This window comes from Tamandua tetradactyla, chromosome X (assembly GCF_023851605.1).
Source record: "Tamandua tetradactyla isolate mTamTet1 chromosome X, mTamTet1.pri, whole genome shotgun sequence".
NCBI lineage: Eukaryota > Metazoa > Chordata > Mammalia > Pilosa > Myrmecophagidae > Tamandua > Tamandua tetradactyla.
Genome location: NC_135353.1, coordinates 27,335,107 through 27,354,474, shown reverse-complemented (window position 1 = coordinate 27,354,474; position 19,368 = coordinate 27,335,107). Strand labels below are relative to the sequence as shown.

Here is a 19,368-nt window from a genome sequence, read left to right as displayed (position 1 = left end):
TAATAACAACAAAAACAATAATAACAATATGAATGCTCTATAGGGTTGATGCAATGATTAAATGAGGCTATGCATGTAAAACTGTATAGTACAATTCCTGACATACAGTAAGTGCTCAATAAGTGTTAGTTATTATTAAAATAATTATTGTTCAGTATAGAAAACTCAACTCAACTGTGTATAGAAACAGGGTTCCTAGCACTTTTTAGAAGCACCCAGTCTGTTTTCCCGTTTACATCTCAACCACACCTCATTTTTTAAAATGCCTGGACTGTTGGAGATATACAGACCTAAGCTTGAATTGGAGCTCTGTCATTTCCAAGCTGTGTGACCCTGGGCAAGTCATTTCCACCTCCCAACCTCAGTTTCCTTGCATAAAGCAGAGATGGTTATAATAATAACGCCCTCATAAGATTGGAAGATTGAATGAGGGTCGAGAAACTGCATGTACAGGGCCTGGCATAGAGCAAGTGCCTGATAAAATGGGAGCTATGGAATAGGTTTGGGCAGACATTCCTTCTGCCCCCACCTCCCTCCACCTCCTTGCTGGTCCCACATAGAGTCCCATCAATCTACCACTCTTCTCAGGGATTGCCGGAAATTCCTGCCCAGATGTCTCCTACAGGGACACATTTTGGATATTCCTCCATCCACCCCTGTTACCACTGAATTATGGGGAGAGAGAGAAGGAGAGAAGACCCATTGAGAGGGAGAGGAAAAAACAAACGTCTTCTTTATCCTCCCGTCCTGGCTAGCCCAGGCTTATGCCTGAAATAGGTGTTCGGTAAATACTTGAGGAATGTATGTACAAATGAATGAAAGAAGAGAGACGGCGGGCAGGCATCCGGGAAAGGAGAGAAAGAAATGCAAGTCGTGGCAGACTTTTCCTGACTATGCCTCAGCAACATCTCGCTATCTCAGGAGCCTCCCGCTGGGTGTGGATTGTGGCCAATTCTCTCCTCTTTACACAGGTCCCGTGCAATATCCTGCAAGCCCCTTCAAGATGCCCAGACAGAAGCTTAGTGGTTGATAGGGGGCTCCCCACTTTGGGTTCAGAGCACCTGAATCTCTCAGTTATGGGCAGAGAACAGAGCTTTGTTCTAATACTGGTCTCAGGAAACTCCACAAGGGACATCCAGATACTATGCCATCCATCATTCTGAGATTTCCTTCTCGTCCTGAGACCAAGAAGTGGGGTGCCAGATACCAGGTCCACTAGTCCACTTCCATTGCTCTTTTAACATGGCTTTACCGTGGGTGATCTGCAAATGAGTGAAGATACCTGTTAACTCAGGCGGCTAAACACAAGCTTTGAATAAACATGCTCCTCGGCATCGAGTGTGTGTACTAATCCAGGGATCTGAGCCCAACTGAGGACTGTCCTTTGAATGTTTTCAAACATTACAGGCCATGGTTTCTCAGTGCCCCTCATAAGCTCAACTTTTGTTCTGGCATTTGTTTCAAATGTGGTTTCCTTCCAGAAAAATACCATTCAAGGATGCACATAATAGAATCTATATTTGGTTTCTCTTGGGTGTTAAATATTTTATTTGATGTGCTGATTTCCAAACCACCTTACCAGAGAATTAATATACAATTGCCCATGACACCACCTTTTACTATAATAGCAACAGCTACTGGAATCCTGAACCCTTAATTCTCTATCTCTTGCTCCCAATGATCTCCTAGCCTTGATTTCACACAGATCTCCTATTATCCACAAATTCTATAAATAACACATAAAAACTGGTAAATGTTTTTTTAAAAAGGAACTGGCAAAGGATTGTGAGATTCCACCTTAAGTCATGTGATTAAAAAAATGTAAAGAGAAGTATTAAGCCAGGCCTTCCCAACACACTCAAAGTCTTCATCCCACATTTTCATCATCATCTCTGGCATGATCTGGCTCCAGGGAATTTGACTCTGTAAGCTTTTGTGTTATCTCGTACCTTTTAGTGTTAAATTTAAAGAAAAAAAAATAACTGGTGAAAATCCAATATGGGCAACCAGCTAATGGGTCAGCTACTGGGCCCCAGGGAGCACGTGGAAGGGACCCTGAGCTAGGGGTAATTTTGGCCTAATAGCAGCTGGTTAGGCAGCTGATGGAGAGCAGCTGCAGGACAGGGACTATTTCTATGGAGGGTAGAATTTAAAGTCGGACTTATGTCCAGAATTGTTCAAGTTGACCTGACCCTGGCTTGAATTCTATCCCTCAGTCTATGTTACCAGCTTATTATGCGTTGACATCAGATGTAGGAGATGTGGGGGAGTGAAACAGGGGACCAAAGAAGGGGTCTTGCCTACCTTTCAGTCACAGCCTTTATTTGGGAGACGTTGGGACCCAAAGGTGGCAACTCCTATGTTGCCTTCTACCTCTCAATGTGTTGTTTTGAGGGAGTTTAGCATTGAGAATGTACCACCAACAGGGCTCTCTTTGAAAGTTTAAAATGTTCTTTCATAACTCTAGGAAAAGAGGTTTGTATACATAGTGAGTATCTAGGATTTGCCCATTTCTGTAAAAAAAAAAAATAATAATCCTTCCTGACTGTAAATACTGTGTTCTGTAAATAATTCTGGGATCCAAGAAAGCCAACAGCTTGCATTTTCCTACCCCATTGCCCGCTCTGCTTTTGAAGGGAAAGCATCTGCAAGGGTCCCTGACTGTGAGCGAGGAGATGACAAATGGGTCCAAGTGTTCATGTTTCTTTAGTAAACAAGCTCATCATCTTCTAAATTTTAAAATTCATCATGAGCGAATACAAGCACAGGCTTCATTTGAAAAACCCATACAGCATTGCCCTTCAAGCAATGTGGTAATTGCAGAAAGACGAAAGCAGCATTCTGCCCAGGTGCATCGCACGGCACATGTGTGAGTTTGGAAACAAAGTCTCAGCTGTTAAGCCTGAGAGCCCTCCCACCTGCCCCCAGCCCCCAGCAACCCCTGCATTAGACTTGAAATGGGAGAGTGGCAGGGAAAGGAGACAGAGGCTGGCAGCCAGGTGGCCTCTTGCTAAGGGGAATCCAAGGTCATCTTGCTACTTTTTCGCTCTCCTCCTTCCCTTTCCCTGCACCTCTTTTTTCCCTCCTTCTCCAACTCTTTCCTCCTCATCATTGACCCCACTTCCTCATCACTAACATTTATACATTAAGTATTAACAATACGCCAGTCTTTGAACTTAGGGCTTTAAGTGCTTTTCCTCATTTAATCTCCACAATGACCCTCCAAGTTAGCCCCTGCGACCATCCTTATATTCTAGGGTAGGTAATTGAGGCCCAAGAGAGTTTAGATGCTTTGCCCACACTGGTCAGAACTCGAGGCCAGGCTGTGCTGACTTCAGAGCTGGTTCTTTCTCCACAGAAGCCAGAAGATCTCTCAGTAAGCCTTCCTTTATGAATCTTGTTAAAACACAGATGCTTTAGGAAGGGGTAGCACCTTAAATCCCTCAGTTCTCCTGTCTGATTTCATGAAGAGAGGGGCCAGGCACAGCACAGAAAATGGCGAAGGGTGAGAAACTTCCCGAGTTTCCTTCCCCTGTCACCTCATTCAAGTCCTACTTAAGATGGCCTCTGTCGTGGTTCCCAGACACCTTCAGATTACTTATGAGACCCCCTCGATTTCAATATGGCAGGCAGGCTGGGGAGGGATGGGATTAAAATCAATGTTTTTGTCCTTTTTGTTTCCCTTATTAGCCTCCATACTATAAAAAGGGCAAGTTTCACGCAGAATGAAGCAACTCTTGACGTGTTCCTTGTTTTTATGGACTGGTATAGTTTTTTGTCTGCTTAAAAATTATGGTTGACCCTAAAAAAAAAAAACAGTCCAATTTATAAGGTTCTGGCACTCGTATTTGCTCTGAGTACAGGTCATACCTTGTTTAATTGCACTTCACTTTTATTGTGCTTCATAGATACTGTGATTTTTGAAAATTAAATGTTTGTGGCACCTCTGCCCTGAGCAAGACAACTGGCGCCATTTTCCCAACAGCATGGGTTCACTTTGTGTCTCTGTGACATTTTAATTAAGGTTTGTATTTTTTTTAGATGTAATGCTACTGCACACTTAATAGATTACAGCATAATATAAACATAAGTTTTGATATGTTGTGATAAACATAACTGCACTGGGGAACCAAAAAATTGGTGTGACTCACTTTATTGTGATATTCACCTATTGCAGTGGTCTGGAAATGAACTTGCGATATCTCTGAGGTATGCCTGTACTTTAAATAAGGTTTCTATACAAAACATATGCACATTGGAAAGTGCTGGGCACACACTTTAATAGATTTTCTGTTATTGTGATTTGATTAGCCCCACCCAACTCTAGCTAGCTTGCTGAAAGCTACTCGCATCTTAAAACTCGGTAATATTTGTATCTGGAACATTTTGTCTATAATATTCTCTCCTGTTCTGTGTATGGTGGATTTAGACCCTCTTTTCAGCAGAGACCAGGTTGATTTCAGGACCATATGGCTGTTTGGTAATTGCCAATTCCAGGTGGGTAAAGGATCACCTTGAGAGGAAATATTCAACTTCCCCAATTGGAGAATTTCTGATATTCTCATAAGCAGTGGGGACAACCAAATCAATAGGCTGAGCCCTTGATCTTGAGGTTCTCTTCTATGAAACTTATTCCTGCAAAGGATCAGCTAAGCCTACTTAAAATTAGGACTAAGAGTCACCCCCAGAGAACCTCTTTTGTTGCTCAGATGCGGCCTCTCTCTCTAAGCCAATTAAGCAAGTAAAATCACTGCTCTTCCCGCTTACATGGTACATGACTCCCAGGGGGGTCAATCTCTGTCAGTGTGGGAAAGAAATCCCGGGATGAGCTGGGACCTGGCATCAAGGGATTGAGAAAAACTTCTTGACCAAAAGGGGGAAGAGAGAAATGAGACAAAATAAAGTGTCAGTGGCTGAGAGATTCCAAACAGATTCAAGAGGTTATCCTGGAGGTTGTTCTTATGCATTACATAGATATCCCGTTTTAGTTTCTGGTTATTGAAATGGCTGGAGGGAAGTACCGAAACTGTAGAGTTGTGTTCCAGTAGCCTTGATTTTTGAATACTGTGTAACTACATAGCTTTTACAATGTGGCTCTGTGGTTGTGAAAACCTTGTGTCTGATGATCCTTTTATCCAGGTCATGGACAAATGAATTAAAAATATGGATAAATAAATAAATAATGGGGGTGACAAAGGTTAAAATAAATTGGGTAGATGGAAATGCTAAGTGGTCAATGAGAGGAGGGGTAAGGGGTATGGGATGTATTTTTTCTTTTTTATTTCTTTTTCTAGGGTGATGCAAATGTTCAAAAAATTATCATGGTGATGAATACACAACTATATGATGATATTGTGAGCCATTGATTGTACAGCATGTATGGAATGTTTGTATTTTAAGAATATTTGTATGTTAAGTTTTATCCATAAAAATATTTTTTTAAAATTAACTAAAAAAGAAGGATCACCCTGAGAGATGGTGAGCATGGAAACCAAAGAAGGGTGTAGTGGACAGAGGCCCAGGACAGGTGTGGGTTGAGGGCAGTGTGAGGAAAACAGTCTGAGTAGAGTTTGAGCCTGAAGAATACTTAAAGATACAGAAAGCACACGTTGGAGGAAGTAAGTGACAAGGTGAAACTAGGCGGAAGGATTAACTCAATCAAGAGCAGCAGAAAGCAGAACAGCTTGGGAAAAAGTTGACTTCCTTGGGAGCCCAGGGAGAAAAGCTAATTCAAGCAATGCAGGGCGCGGGAACAAAGCAGGGTTGGGCAACAGCTCTGGTGTCAGGTGGCTGTGAGGACAGCAGTTTCATTGTAATCCGGGGATTGAATGTGGAGTTCAGCTAGCAAGGACCTGGTTTCCCTTAAGGAACTGGGATGAGGGTGTGGGTGGAATTTAGGTGGCCTAGGGCTGAATCGTGCCAGATTGAGAAGAAAAGACAAGTTTATGTGTCAAAGACTGAACAGGCTGGACTTGTACCTTAAGTGCACTTACTAACGTCTACACCCCATCCCCCAGTTCCTCCAACTGAAGGAATCTGCGCATCCTAACTGGTGGTGCAGAGAGCTCTAAAGTGAGTGGCATGGAATGGAAGACCTGGAGAAGGATGAGGAACAGTATCTGGGCCTTAAGGTCAAAGTCTAACTTGGAGCCTCCTCTCAAATTCTTGGTGCTTTTCCTGCTCACATTTTCCCTTAGGGGAAATATAGGTAATGGAAACTATAATTTTTCATATCTATCCATCCTTATTTAGCTTGGGTAGGCAACACTACTCTAACCAAGGAAATGGCTCCATCAACCCTTGAACTCTACTGGATGATTTTAAGGGATCCTTGGTGGGTGGAAGGAAATCCCCCAGTGATGGACATGTGAGTGCCAGTGCCCATATTTTTACACACAGTACATACGGGGCTTGGTATTCCATGACTCAAAGACTGTACAATGAACCCCCAGACTCAAAAGGGTAGGAAGTTATTGCTTTATTATCGTTATCAGCCCATCTAGTTCAACGGTGCATTTTTACTCTTCAGAACATCTCCATATCTATTCAATCTTATTCAGTGGGATAAGTGGGATAGTCAATGATTTTTCTATCTTATAAGAGAAAAGAAGTACACAACAAACGTTATTTTCCTTAATACGGCTTTGAGTAACTAAGTTTGGTTTAACTGAGGCCTGTGATTGGAAATTTATTCAATAACTATAAACCGAGCACTTTCTTTGGACCAGGCATGGTAAAGGGAATAGGCAAAAGTAAAAGACAGTATTCCTGCATTGATGGAGTTTATAGTCCCAAACAGGAGACAGATAAAATAGATTAGCACACACACCATTATTTAACATTAAATAGCTAACCTCAAAAATGATGAGATTACAATTGTGAGAGCTGACACAAAAGATAGGTTCAAGTGTTATGCAAGAGTATACAGAAGGATCTAACATAGTCTTGGGGTCTAGCAAGGTCACCTTTAAAGAAGTGATATTTCTGCATCAGTTCTCTGACTTGGAATTGGGGATGCAGCTGGGGAAGACAGAGAGCACATGCCAATGGAATGGCCAAGACAAGAGCTATAAAGTTGAAGCACAGATCAGAACAATCCTCTCCCTGCAACTCTCTTGGCTTTATTTTCCTCTCCTCCTTGCTCTATTTCTCCTATGCCCCTACCAGCCATCCCCCTCCCCCTCATCTGAGCACAACTCAAGTGTATGTCTCATCTTTCATTTTTGAAAATGAGCCAACAGAGGCAAGTGGCACATTGCATGAAAATCCTGCCATCTTGGATCGTGTGTGTGCGTGGGTGTCCTGTCTGTAGATGTGGGATGATGATGAGAATATTAATGAAACAGTGCCCTAGAGATTGCCCTTCTTCATACACTGCCACACAATTGAAATCACCTGGGGTGTTTCTTTTTGCCAGTTTACCCTTTGATTCCTAGGGAATTGAATCCAGAGTGCTTGCAATTGGGAATTGGGGAGGAGGGGGGAGAAGATCTTTGTGCAAAAGCAAGTTTGCCACTTAGCATAATATCCTTGAAATCCATCCAAGTTGTTGCATATATCATTAGTCCATTAATTTTTATTATGGCACAGTTTTTCCTATTGAAGGGCATTTTGTTTGCTTCCAGTTTTTTACTATTACAAATAAAACTTCTATAAACATTCATGTACAGGATTTTGAGTGGATATGACTTCATTTCTCTGGGATAAATGCCCAAGAGTATGAGTGCTGGGTTGTATCATAATTGCATATTTAGTTTGATAAGACACTGCCAAAATATTTTTCAGAGTGGCTGCAGCATTTACCTTTCTACCAGCAATGTATGAGAGAGCCAGTTTCTCTGCATCCTCACTAGCATTTTGTGTTGTCACCATTTTTCATTTCAGCTGTTCTAATAGATGTGTAGAAATATCTCATCATGGTCTTCATTTGTATTTCCCTAATGGCTAATGATGTTAAATATCTTTTCATGGTTTTACCACCTGATGATTTTTTTCGTGAAATGCATCTCCATGTCCTTTCTCCCTTTTCTACCTGGATTGCTGTTCTTTTTTTATGGTCAGTTTTAAAAGTTCTGTATATATCTACAAACAAGTCATTTGTCAGGTTTGTGTTTTTCAGATATCTTCTTCCACTCTGGTGTGCCTTTTCATCCTTTCAATAGAATCTTTCATAGAGCAAATGTTTTTAATTTTCATGAAGTCCAATTTTTCCTGTTATAGATTGTGCTTTTGGTGTTAAGTATAGAAGATTTTCTCTTGCTTTTCTGTAAAACTTGTATACTTTTATGTTTAACATTTAAATACATGATCCATTTTGAGTTAATTTTAGTACAAGGGGTGAAACTTAGGTAGAGGTTTATTTTTTCTTGCCTATGAATGCCGATTGCTCAAGAACCTGTAGTGGAAATAACTATTTTTCTTCTATTGAATTGTATTGACAGATTTGTAAAAAATCAGTTGGCATACTCTTTTAAAAAACCTTTATTTTGAAATATTTTCAAATATATAAGACAGTTTCAAAAATAATAGCCCCATGCCAGTTTGAAAGGATTATGTGCCATAGCAAAGCCGTGTTTTAATCCTGATCCAATCTTGTGGGAGCAACTGTTTCTTTTAATCCCTATTCAGAACTGTAGGTTGGATTAACTTCATGGAGATGTGACTCACCCAGTTGTGGGTATTAACTTTGGTTAGAGGGAGATGTGACTCCACCCATTCCAGGTGGGTCTAGATTAGTTTACTGGAATCCGTTAAAAGAGGAAGCATTTTGGAGAGAGCAAGAGAGCCACGGCAGAGCCTTGAGAACCAGGAGAACCCAGGCAGCCAGAGACCTTTGGAGATAAAGAAGGAATATGCCCCCTGGGGAGCTTCATGAAACAAGAAGCCCAGAGAGAAAGCTGGCAGATGTCACCATGTTCACCATGTGCCTTTCCAGTTGAGAGAGAAACCCTGAACTTCATCAGCCTTTCTTGAATGAAGGTAAATTTTTGTTGGTGCCTTAATTTGGACCTTTTTATAGACTTGCTTTAATTGGGACATTTTCACAGCCTTAGAACTGTAAGCTAGCAATTTAATCAATTCCCCCTTTTTAAAAGCCATCCTGTTTCTGGTATATTGCATTCCAGCAGTTATCAAACTAGAACAAGCCCCATACAGAGAACCCCAACAGAACTCCATCCCCCAGACACTGACATCCACCAATTTTTTAACGTTTTGCCACTTTTGCCATATCAGTCTGTCTGTCTGTTTATATTCTGAACACTTGAGAGCACATTGCAGACACATAATTCTATGTACATTTCCTATGAACAAGGATATTCACTTATGAAATCACCTTAAGGGCAGTTATCAAGTTCAGAATTCTAGCATTGATATAAAGCTTACATTCTATATTCCATTTTTTCCTTATGTTGCAAAAATGTCCTTTGCAGCCTTTTCTCCTCCATTCATAGATACCATCCAGTATCATATAGTGCATCTAATTGTCATTATCTCTTTATTCCTCTTTCTTTTTTTTTTAAATTGTGGAAACATATACAATGTAAATCTTCTCATCCCAACTCCTCTCTAGCCTACAATTCAGTAGGGTTAATCAACATTCACAATCTTGCAGTACCCTCACCACCATCCATTACTATAACTTCCCCTTCACCCAAAATAGGAACCCTAAACTTATTCTGCATTAACTCCCCACTGTCCCTGGCCCCCACCCATGGAAACTTGTACTCTATGTCTCTATGAATTTGCATATTCTTTGATGTTTTCTTTGTGGTTACCACAGGGCTTAAATTTAACATCCTGACGACAACAATCTCATTTGCTTTGCTACCAACTTAATACTTCAATAACATACACAAATTATGACTCATACTCCTCCATCTACCCACCTTTATGTAGTTCTTGTCACAAATTACATATTTATACATTATGAATCGCAAACCACTGATTTATCATTACATTTTATGCAGTTGCCTTTAGGTCATTTGGGAAATAAAAAGTGGAGTTACAAATAAAAAATACAATAGTACTGGTATTTATATTTACTCATGCCACTGTCTTTACTGGAGAACTTTATTTCTTCATGTGGATTCAGTTAATTGCTTATTGTCCTTTCCTTTCAACATGCAGAACTCCCTTTAACATTTTTTGTAGGTCTGATCTAATGGTGACAACATCCTTCAGCTTTTGTTTAACTGGGAATGTCTTAATCGCTCCCTCATTTTTGGAAAAGAGTTTTGCCTGATTTAGGATTCTTTTTTTTAATTGTAAAAAATAACATATATACAAAAAAGAAATAAATTCCAAAGCACACCACAACAAGTAGTTACAGAACAGATTTCAGAGTATGGTATAAGTTACAGTTCCACAATTTTAGGTTTTTCCTTCTAGCTGCTCCAAGACATTGAAGTCTAGAAGAAATACCAATATAGTGATTCAGCAGTCATACACATTTGTCAAATCCTATTTTCTCTGTTATAACTCCACCTTCTCCTTTGATCTTTCTTCCAATCTTTAGGGGTATTTGGGCTATGCCCATTCTAACTTTCTTATGTTGGAAAGGGCTGTCAATAATATGGAATAGCGGGATGGAACTAGCTGATGTTCCCTGATACAGAATTTTGGGTTGGCATTTTTTTTTTGCTTTTAGTACGTTAAATATTTTATCCCATTACCTTCTTGCCACTGTGGTTTCAGATGAGAAATTTGCATTTACTCTTACTGAGACTCCTTTGTGCATGACAAATTGCTTCTCTGTGGCAGCTTTCAGAATTCCGTCTTTATCTTTGGCGTTGGACAATGTGATTATAACATGGTGCAGTGTGGGTCTATCCATTCAGTGTTTGTTCAGCATCTTGAATGTGTATATTTAAATTTGGGATTTTTTCAGCCATTATTTCTTTGAATATTCTCTCTCCCTTTATGCCTTTCCTCTCCTTTTGGGACTCCAATAAAGTATGTATTATACACTTGATGGTGTCCCACAAGTACCTAAGACTCTGTTTACTTTTCTTTATTCTTTCTTCATCTTGCTTCTCAGATTTAATTGCCTTATCTTCAAGTTCATTTAATTATTTCTTCTTCTATCTCCAATCTGCTGTTGAATTCCTCTCTGGAATGTAAAATTCTGTAATATGTAGTCTTCAGCTCTATTTGGTTCCTTTTCATAATCTCCATCTCTCAACTGATATTCTCTTTGTGTCCACCTGTCATTTTCCTGATTTCTTTTAGTTCTTTGTCCATGTATTCTTTTAGCACTTTAAGAATATTTAAAAAAATTTCGTCTGGTATTTAACAGGTCTGATCCTCTTCACTGATGGTTTCTAATGCCTTAATTTTTTCCTTTGCCTGGGCTCTTGCTTCTTGTTTCTTTGTATGTTTTAAAATCTTTTGTCGAAATCTGGACATTTTGATATTTTAGTGCATTATCACTGGAACTTTAACTCTAAGGCACTTGTTCTTCACGCTTATATCCAGCTAGAGTTATGACAGCTTTTTTTGAATGCCAGGAGCTAATACAAATTTAAAAAGAAAAATGGAAAAAAGAAAACACCTCTCCCAGTCTTTGCAGATTGACCTATGAAAGTGCTCTTCTTCAGAGCTTATCCATGCAATGAGTTTGGAGCATAGCTCCAGGTCAAAGCAGAGGAGCCTTCCTGTTCTTTTCTGCATATTCCTCTTGTCTCGAGCATGCATATGTGGCCTTAGGAATTTCCCAAGTTTACACCCATGCAAATATCCCCTTTTACCTAAGAAAGCCTTTCTTCACAGTCCCCGTGACAGTGCACTGTATGTCCTACAGCCAGCAATCCTTTGCCTCAGGCAGCCCGATAACTGTTTTCCTGCAGCATTCTTTAGGAGAGCTTGGTCAGCTGCCTTTCTCACACAAAGAAATTTCTGGGTCAGAAAATCCCTCAGTCCACCAACAGTTAGATTGGGCAGACATACATGCTCCTAGTGTGTGCATGAGCAGGAAGCAGCACCAGGGATCTATACTGGGTGCATGGGCTGGCTCTGTGCTTAGACAGTGAGGGGTTGTGGAGGGGCCACGCAGGCCAGTGCAAGATCCTACTGCTCTTCTTTTTTTCTGGGGGGGGGGTGCATGGTCTGGGAATGGAGCCCAGGTCTCCACATGGAAGGTGAGCATTCTATCACTGAACCACCTGTGCACCCTCAATTATACTGCTTTTAAGTAGCCTTTATCTCGACTGAACATTTGCTCTGTTACTGCAGTCCAGTGATACATGTTTTGCAACACATATTTCTCCCAGTTCTTGCTGGCTGTTCAAAGCTTCTGTAGGGGAAGAGAACGATGAAACATCTCATTCTGCCATTTTAATTGGGGCAAGGCCTCCAATCAGTAATCAAATATCACACTTTGAGGACCGAGGAAAAGAAGACCAAACTAAACCAAAAGTGAGCAGAAAGAGGGAAATAATAAGAATTTGAGCAGGGATCAATGAAACAGAGAATACCAAAACAATAGAGAGAATAAAAAAAAGTTGGTTCTTCAAAAATATCGATAAAATTGATAATACTTTCATGTGACTGACAAAGAAAAAAGGAGAAAATACAAACATCTAAAATTAGGAATGAAAGTGTGTACTGTGAGGATACTAAGAACAATTGTGCATTAACAAATTAGATAGCCTCAATGAAATGCATAAATTCTTAGAAACACACAAACTACCTAAACTGGCTTAAGAAAAAATAGAAAATCTCAAATAACAAGTAAAGACATTGAATCACTAATAGAAAATCTATCAACAAAGTAAAAACTAAGATCAAATGGCTTTATTGATTAATTTTACCAGACATCCAAAGAAGAATTGGAACTAATCTTTCTCAAACATTTCCAAAAAATTGAAGAGGGGAGAATACTTTGAACTAATTCTATGAGGCCAGCATTACTGAAATACCAAAGCCAGATAAATAAATCACAAGAACAGAACATTACAGACCCAAATCCTTTATGAATATAGATGCAAAAGTCTTCTACAAAATACTAGACAACCATATCCAACAGAATATTAAAAATTATACACCATGTCCAAGAGGGGTTAATCCCAGTGACACAGGGGTGACTCACAAACAAGTCAATCAATGTAGTGCATCACATTAATAGAAAGAAGATAAACACCCCCACAAGATCATCTGATCATCTCAATTGATGTAGAAAAGGCATTTGATAAACTCCAGCACCCTTTCTGGTAAAAACACATAGAAAACTAGGAATAGCAAGGACATTCCTCAATATGATAAACAACATATATGAAAACCCAAAGCTAACATTATATTCCACTGGGAAAGAGTGAAAGCTTTCCCCCTAAATTCAGGAACAGGACAAGGATGCCTGCTTTCATTGCTGCTATTCAACATGGTCCTGGAAGTGCTAGCCAGAGCAAATAGGGAGGAAAAGAAATAAAAAGCATACAAATTGGGGAGGAAGAAGAAAAGTTATACCTATTCACAGATGACATGATCCTATGTATAGAAACTTCCATAGAATCCACAGGAAAGCCACTAGAGCTAATAAATGAATTTGGCAGAGGGGTGAACAAGATCAACATGCAAAAATAAGTGATATTGGGCAGGACACGGTCGCGCAGCAAGCAGAGTTCTCTCCTGCCATGCTGGAGACCAGGGTTCGATTCCCAGTGTCTGCCCATGCAAAAAAAAAAAAAAAAAAAAACCAGTGATATTTCCCCACCCTGATCAAGATGGCAGAGTGAAAAATTTCAGAACTCCATCCCCAGACAGAAGCTTTGAACAACCAGCAAAAACTGGCAGAAACATTTTTCTAAAAGCTACAAAAAACAGTTAAAGGATTGACGTTATAGGGCAAGTTCAGAATCAAGGAAAAGGCAACTTAAAAGTGGTAGGATCATGTGGTACACTGGCTCAGCCCTATCCCATCCTCTCACCAGCTCAGTGTGGAGCTAGCCTGCATTTCCAGTGAGGGTCCCTGGTTCTGGTTCTGGAGGGAACAAAGTAACTCTTGCGTACATACTATTAACATGTATGTCTGGCCCAATCTTTCTGGTGGCTGTCTGAGAGAATGAACCAGGATACTTGCCACAAGCTCATCATCTGAAAAGTTGCCCTGCATATAAAAGGTAGCTCATACATCTCTGTCCTATAGAATGCTATGGAACAGCAGTTAAGTTATGATTGCCTGGAGTAAGGGATTGCAGGCTGTAGAATATACAGTGCAGTGACCTATACCATGGTCACATGGGAAGAGGGGACATTTGTTCCTTTGTAAATGGGGGAATTCCTAGGACCCACACGTGCATTCCCAAGACATGAGGCATATGAGAAAAGGAGCAGGGAGGCTTCTATATTTTGTCCTAGAGCTATTCTTTAAATTCATTTCATGGATAAGCTCTGTAAGAGAGCATTCACTCAGGTAAGTCTGCAAAGACTAGGAAAGTTTTTTACTTTGTGTCCTTCTCTTTTTTGCTTGCTCCTGACATTCAAGAAAAGCTCTGTCATAACACTAACTGGATACAGCTTAAAGAATCAATGCCGGGCGGGCCGCGGTGGCTCAGCGGGCAAGAGTGCTTGCCTGCCGTGCCGGAGGACCCCGGTTCGATTCCCGGCCCCAGCCCATGTAAAAAACAAACAAACAAACAAAATATAATAAAACAAGAAAATGTTTAAAAATGTTTCCCTTTCTTCCTCCCTTCCTTCCTTCTCTGTCTTTCCTTCCTTTCCTCCCTCTCTCTAAAAAAAAAAAAAAAAAAAAAAAGAATCAATGCCTCAGAATCTGAATTCCAGTGATAACACACTAAAATATTAAAATAGAAATCAGCAATGAGGAAGATCAGACCTGGGACATACTAGACAAAGACGTTTAAAAAATGGTCCTAAATATGCTTAAAGATCTAAGAGTACATGGACAAAGAACTAAAGGTAATCAGTAAAATAATAGACAAACACAAAGAGAATATTGGTAGAGAGATGGAAATTAAGAAAAGGAATCAAACAGAGCTGAAGACCGCAGAAACAAATCACAAATTTCCTAGAAAAATTCAAGAGCAGATTGGAGCTGACAGAGGAAATAATCAGTGAACTTGAAGACAAGACCATTGAAATTGTCCAATCTGAGGAGCAGAAAGAAGAAATAATGAAGAAAAGTGAACAGCGTCTGAGGGACAACATCAAGCATACCAACATATGCACTGTGGAAGTCACAGAAGAAGAAGAGAGAGAAAGGAGCAGAGAGTGTATTCAAAGAAATAGTGCCAAATTTAATGAAAGACACAAACATACACAGCCAAAATGTTCAACAAACTTCAAACAGTATAAACCCAAATAGACCCAAACTGTGACATATTATCATCAAACTGTTGAATGCTAAAGATAAAAAGAGAATTCTGAAAGCCACAAGAGAGAAAGAACATGTTACTTGAAGGGCGCCTCAATAAGATTAAGCGCATATTTCTCATCAAAAGTCAGGGAGGCAAGAAGGCATATTTAAAGTGCTGAAAGCAAAAAATTGCCAACCAGGAATTCGGTATCTGGCAGAACTGTCTTTCAAAATGAGGGAGAGATTAAGACATTTCCAGAGAAACAAAAGTTGAGGGAGTTCATCACCACAAGACTAACCCTACAGGAGATGCTAAAGAGAATTCTACGGGATGAAAAGAGAGGATTATAGAGAATAGTGATGCAGGGGTGATTCAACACAAGCAAGTCAATCAATGTAATGCATCACATGAATAGAAAGTGAACAGAGAATATTTTGAAGTGGCATGAAAAACTAAGGTCTCCAGTAATGGTGAAGACATAGGTAAATATAAATGCCAGTACTACTGTATTGTTGGTTCATAACTCCATTTTTGCTTCCTACATGATTTGAAAGGCAGATGCAGAAATCAAAGTGATAAATCAGTGGTTTTGGACTCACAGTGTATAAACATACAGTTTGTGACATGATTTACATAATTGTGGGGGGGCAGAACGGTATAGGACATAGTCTGTATATACTATTGACATTAAGTTGGTATCAAAACAAACGAGGTTGTCATAGATTTAGGATGTTAACTTTAAACTCCATGGTAACTACAAAGAAAATATTGGAGAGTGTGCAAGCTCATAGAGGATGGAAAGTAGAGTTTAGGTTACCAGCAGGAGGGTAAAGTGGAATGGGAGTGAATGCAAAACACATGCAGGGTTTCTGATTGGGGATGGGAAAAATTTCGTGATGGAAGGTGGTAAGGATGTTGCAACATTGTGAATTGGATTAATCGCACTGAATGGTATGCTTGGGAGTGGCTGACATGGGAAAGTTTAGGATGTACATATGTTTCCACAATTAAAAAGAAGAGAAAGAGCTACTAAAGAGACCATAGCAGTTAAATATAATGAATGATCATAGATATGATCTAGTAATGGAGGAGAAAAAGCTCAAATGAACATTATTGAGAATTATGAAAAAATGAAATATAAACCATAAGGTATATTAATGTGAAATTTCTTGAACTTGAAATCGTTACTTAAAATGGAAACAGAAATGAACATCCTTGTTCTTAAGAATTGTGCAAGGCAGTATTAAGTGCTCAAGAAGCTTGATGTATACAACCTACATTCAAGTGTTCAGAAAATGGATATATTGATAAATAGGTAGATTGATTGATAGAATGGTATGGCAAAGACAGCAAAGAGTAAAAATTGGTGGTATGGACATCTGGGATGTGGGGATATGTTAGAGTTGTCTGTATGGGGTTTATATGATATGTCCTACATATTTGAATATATTTTAAAATCTAAAGTTAAAGATAATTCAGTGGTGTTTCTATACACCAGCAATTTAAAAACCCAAGAATGTAATCAAGAAAATATTTACAATAGCAAATAAAAGAATAAAATATCTAAGAATATGTTTATCTAAGGGTTAAATGAGTTGTACGTGAAAACTACAAATTATTACTGAAAGAAATGAAAAAAGACTTAAATAAATGGAAAGAAATTCTGGGTTTGTGAATTGGGAATCTTAACGTCATTAAGATGTCAATGCTATCTAAATCTCTTTACATACCGAATGTAATCCCAATCAGCCTTCTAACAACCCTCTTCACTGAAAAGGAAAAAAAATATCATCAAATTCCTATAGGATGGCAAAGGATCCTGAAGAGCCAACACCATTCTGAAAAAGGACATCAAAGTTGGAAGACACATACTTCACAATTTCAAAACCTACTGCAGAAATACAATGATCAAAACAGCATGGGGTATGGTAGCCCATGACAAACTCTGGGATCTGTCCTGGAACTACTTGTTGAAGAGTGCTTTGAAAACGATTGCTGTTTTCTTTCTTTGCTTTGTATATATGTTATACTATACAATAAAAAGGTTAAAAACAAAAGAAAAAACCCCAGCGTGGGTAGGGCAGGGGAGAGACCAGTTGCCGCGCGGGATAAGGCCGAGGCCGCAGCTTGAGGGAGGCCCCGCCCCTCGGCGCCTGTGTCTGGCAGAACCCGTGTGACACGCGGATGCCCTCCTTCCCCACCGCCCTGATAATCAAGAGTTTAGACGGGGCCTTTGAGCGCACACCGAGATAAAGCGGAGCCAGATGAAAAGCACAGATTAATGGTGCTGAAATGGGATTAATAAGGAACTTAGTGGATGTGGCCGGTGATCACCCCCCCCCCCCGCCCCCCAGCACAACGCTCTGCAGGTGCAGTTGGGGGTGATATACAAGCCACAGTTATGAGCCCTAATGACAGCCCACGCCAAGGCGGTGTACTCTTTTTGACAATTCACTTTCCTGTAGATTATCCCTTCAAACCACCTAAGGTTGCATTTGCAACAAGAAGTTATCATCCAAATAGTAACAGTCATGGCAGCATTTGTCTCAGTATTCTAAGATCACAGCGGTCTCCTACTTTAACTATTTATAAAGTTCTTTTATTCATTTGTTCACTGCTATGTGATCTGAACCCAGATGACCGCCCCCCCCCCCCCCCGCAGTGAGACTGCTCATAGCTATAAAACAGACAGAAATAAGTACAACAGATTATCTCAGGAATGGACTCAGAAGTATGCCATGTGATGCTACCTTAAAGTCAGAAAAACCTGCATTATAGCTGCAATAAAGTTTAAATGACTGTTCCTTTAAAAAATTTTTCTTTTCTGAAGAGAAGCAACCTTATTAGACCTCACTTTTTATTAATATAATTTTTTGAGATGTATTCACACACCATACTTACCTTTTTAAATTTTATTCTTTGTTTACCCCCCCTCCATTCATTCACATGTTCATCCAGGAAAATTTAAGTTCTTCTGTCTTTGGACAATAACTGTGCTTAGAAACTGTAAAGTAATTACATGAGAACAGTTGCTCGAGATTCAGAATTTTGTAAAATATGGAGCATGCGCATTACGTGGCCAATGTCTTCACTCTGACTTGATTATGAGATTAAAACCATTCCCAACTGCTTTAACATGCTGAAGAAGTCATCTGAGGGGGAGGCAAATGGATGTTCAGTTGTCACATCAAAGGAAGCAGGATTACCGTATAGCAGCATCCATTCTTGTTTAAGCTTTATGCTGTTACAGATTTGAGGTTGCATGATATATTTTATGCTCATAACTGATGTGGCTGGAGAACTGATATTGAATTTATGCATTATCAGAACAGGAAATATGATATATTTATGCCTACCAATAAAGGAATGACCTAGTCTTGTTTTACAGAGAATGGAAATTGGAAGTCAAACACCCTTAAATTTCCCAAATAGGATCGCAAACATTTTGTAATTTTTATTTAAAATTTTAAGAAGCTTGGAGCTATTAGTTAATCTATATTCCAATACGCTGTTTAGTATAATATTGCACTGAATAAATGTTGCAAGTTATCAATGGATGAGTGATCAACTAATAATTCTGCTAGTAATTGATTTATTTGTCTTCAGTAAAGTTGCATAAACCAAATAAAAACAAAACCCAGCATGTTACTGGCACAGGGACAGACATAGAGTCCAATGGGACAGAATTGTGAGTCCAGAAATAAACCCAGAGATCTATGGTCAATTGGTTTTTGACGAGGGTGCTAAGTCTACTCAATGGGGGGAATGAATAGTCTGTTTAACAAATACTGCTGGGAAAACTGGATAGCCACCTGCAAAAATTGAAAGTGGCCCCCTACCTCACACTATATACAAAAATAACTCAAAATAGATGAATGACACAAATATAAGATGTAGGACTATGCAGTTGCTAGAAGAAAACATAGGTAAATATCTTCAGGACTTTGTATTAGGCAATGGATTCTTAGACTTTGCACCAAAAGCGTGAACAACAAAAGAAAAAATAGGTTAATTGGACTTTATGAGAATTGAAAACTTTGGTATATCAAAGGACATT

The 19,368-nt window shown here is 39.4% G+C and overlaps 1 protein-coding gene and 1 pseudogene across 1 annotated transcript in view; one reads left to right on the top strand and one right to left on the bottom strand.

Annotated features, from left to right (window-relative positions):
* Positions 1-19,368, bottom strand: part of PLAC1 (placenta enriched 1) — a 231,529-nt gene that overhangs the window by 14,813 nt on the left and 197,348 nt on the right. The gene's annotated exons all lie outside the window — the stretch shown is intronic.
* Positions 10,192-18,055, top strand: LOC143671098 (ubiquitin-conjugating enzyme E2 D3 pseudogene; annotated as a pseudogene).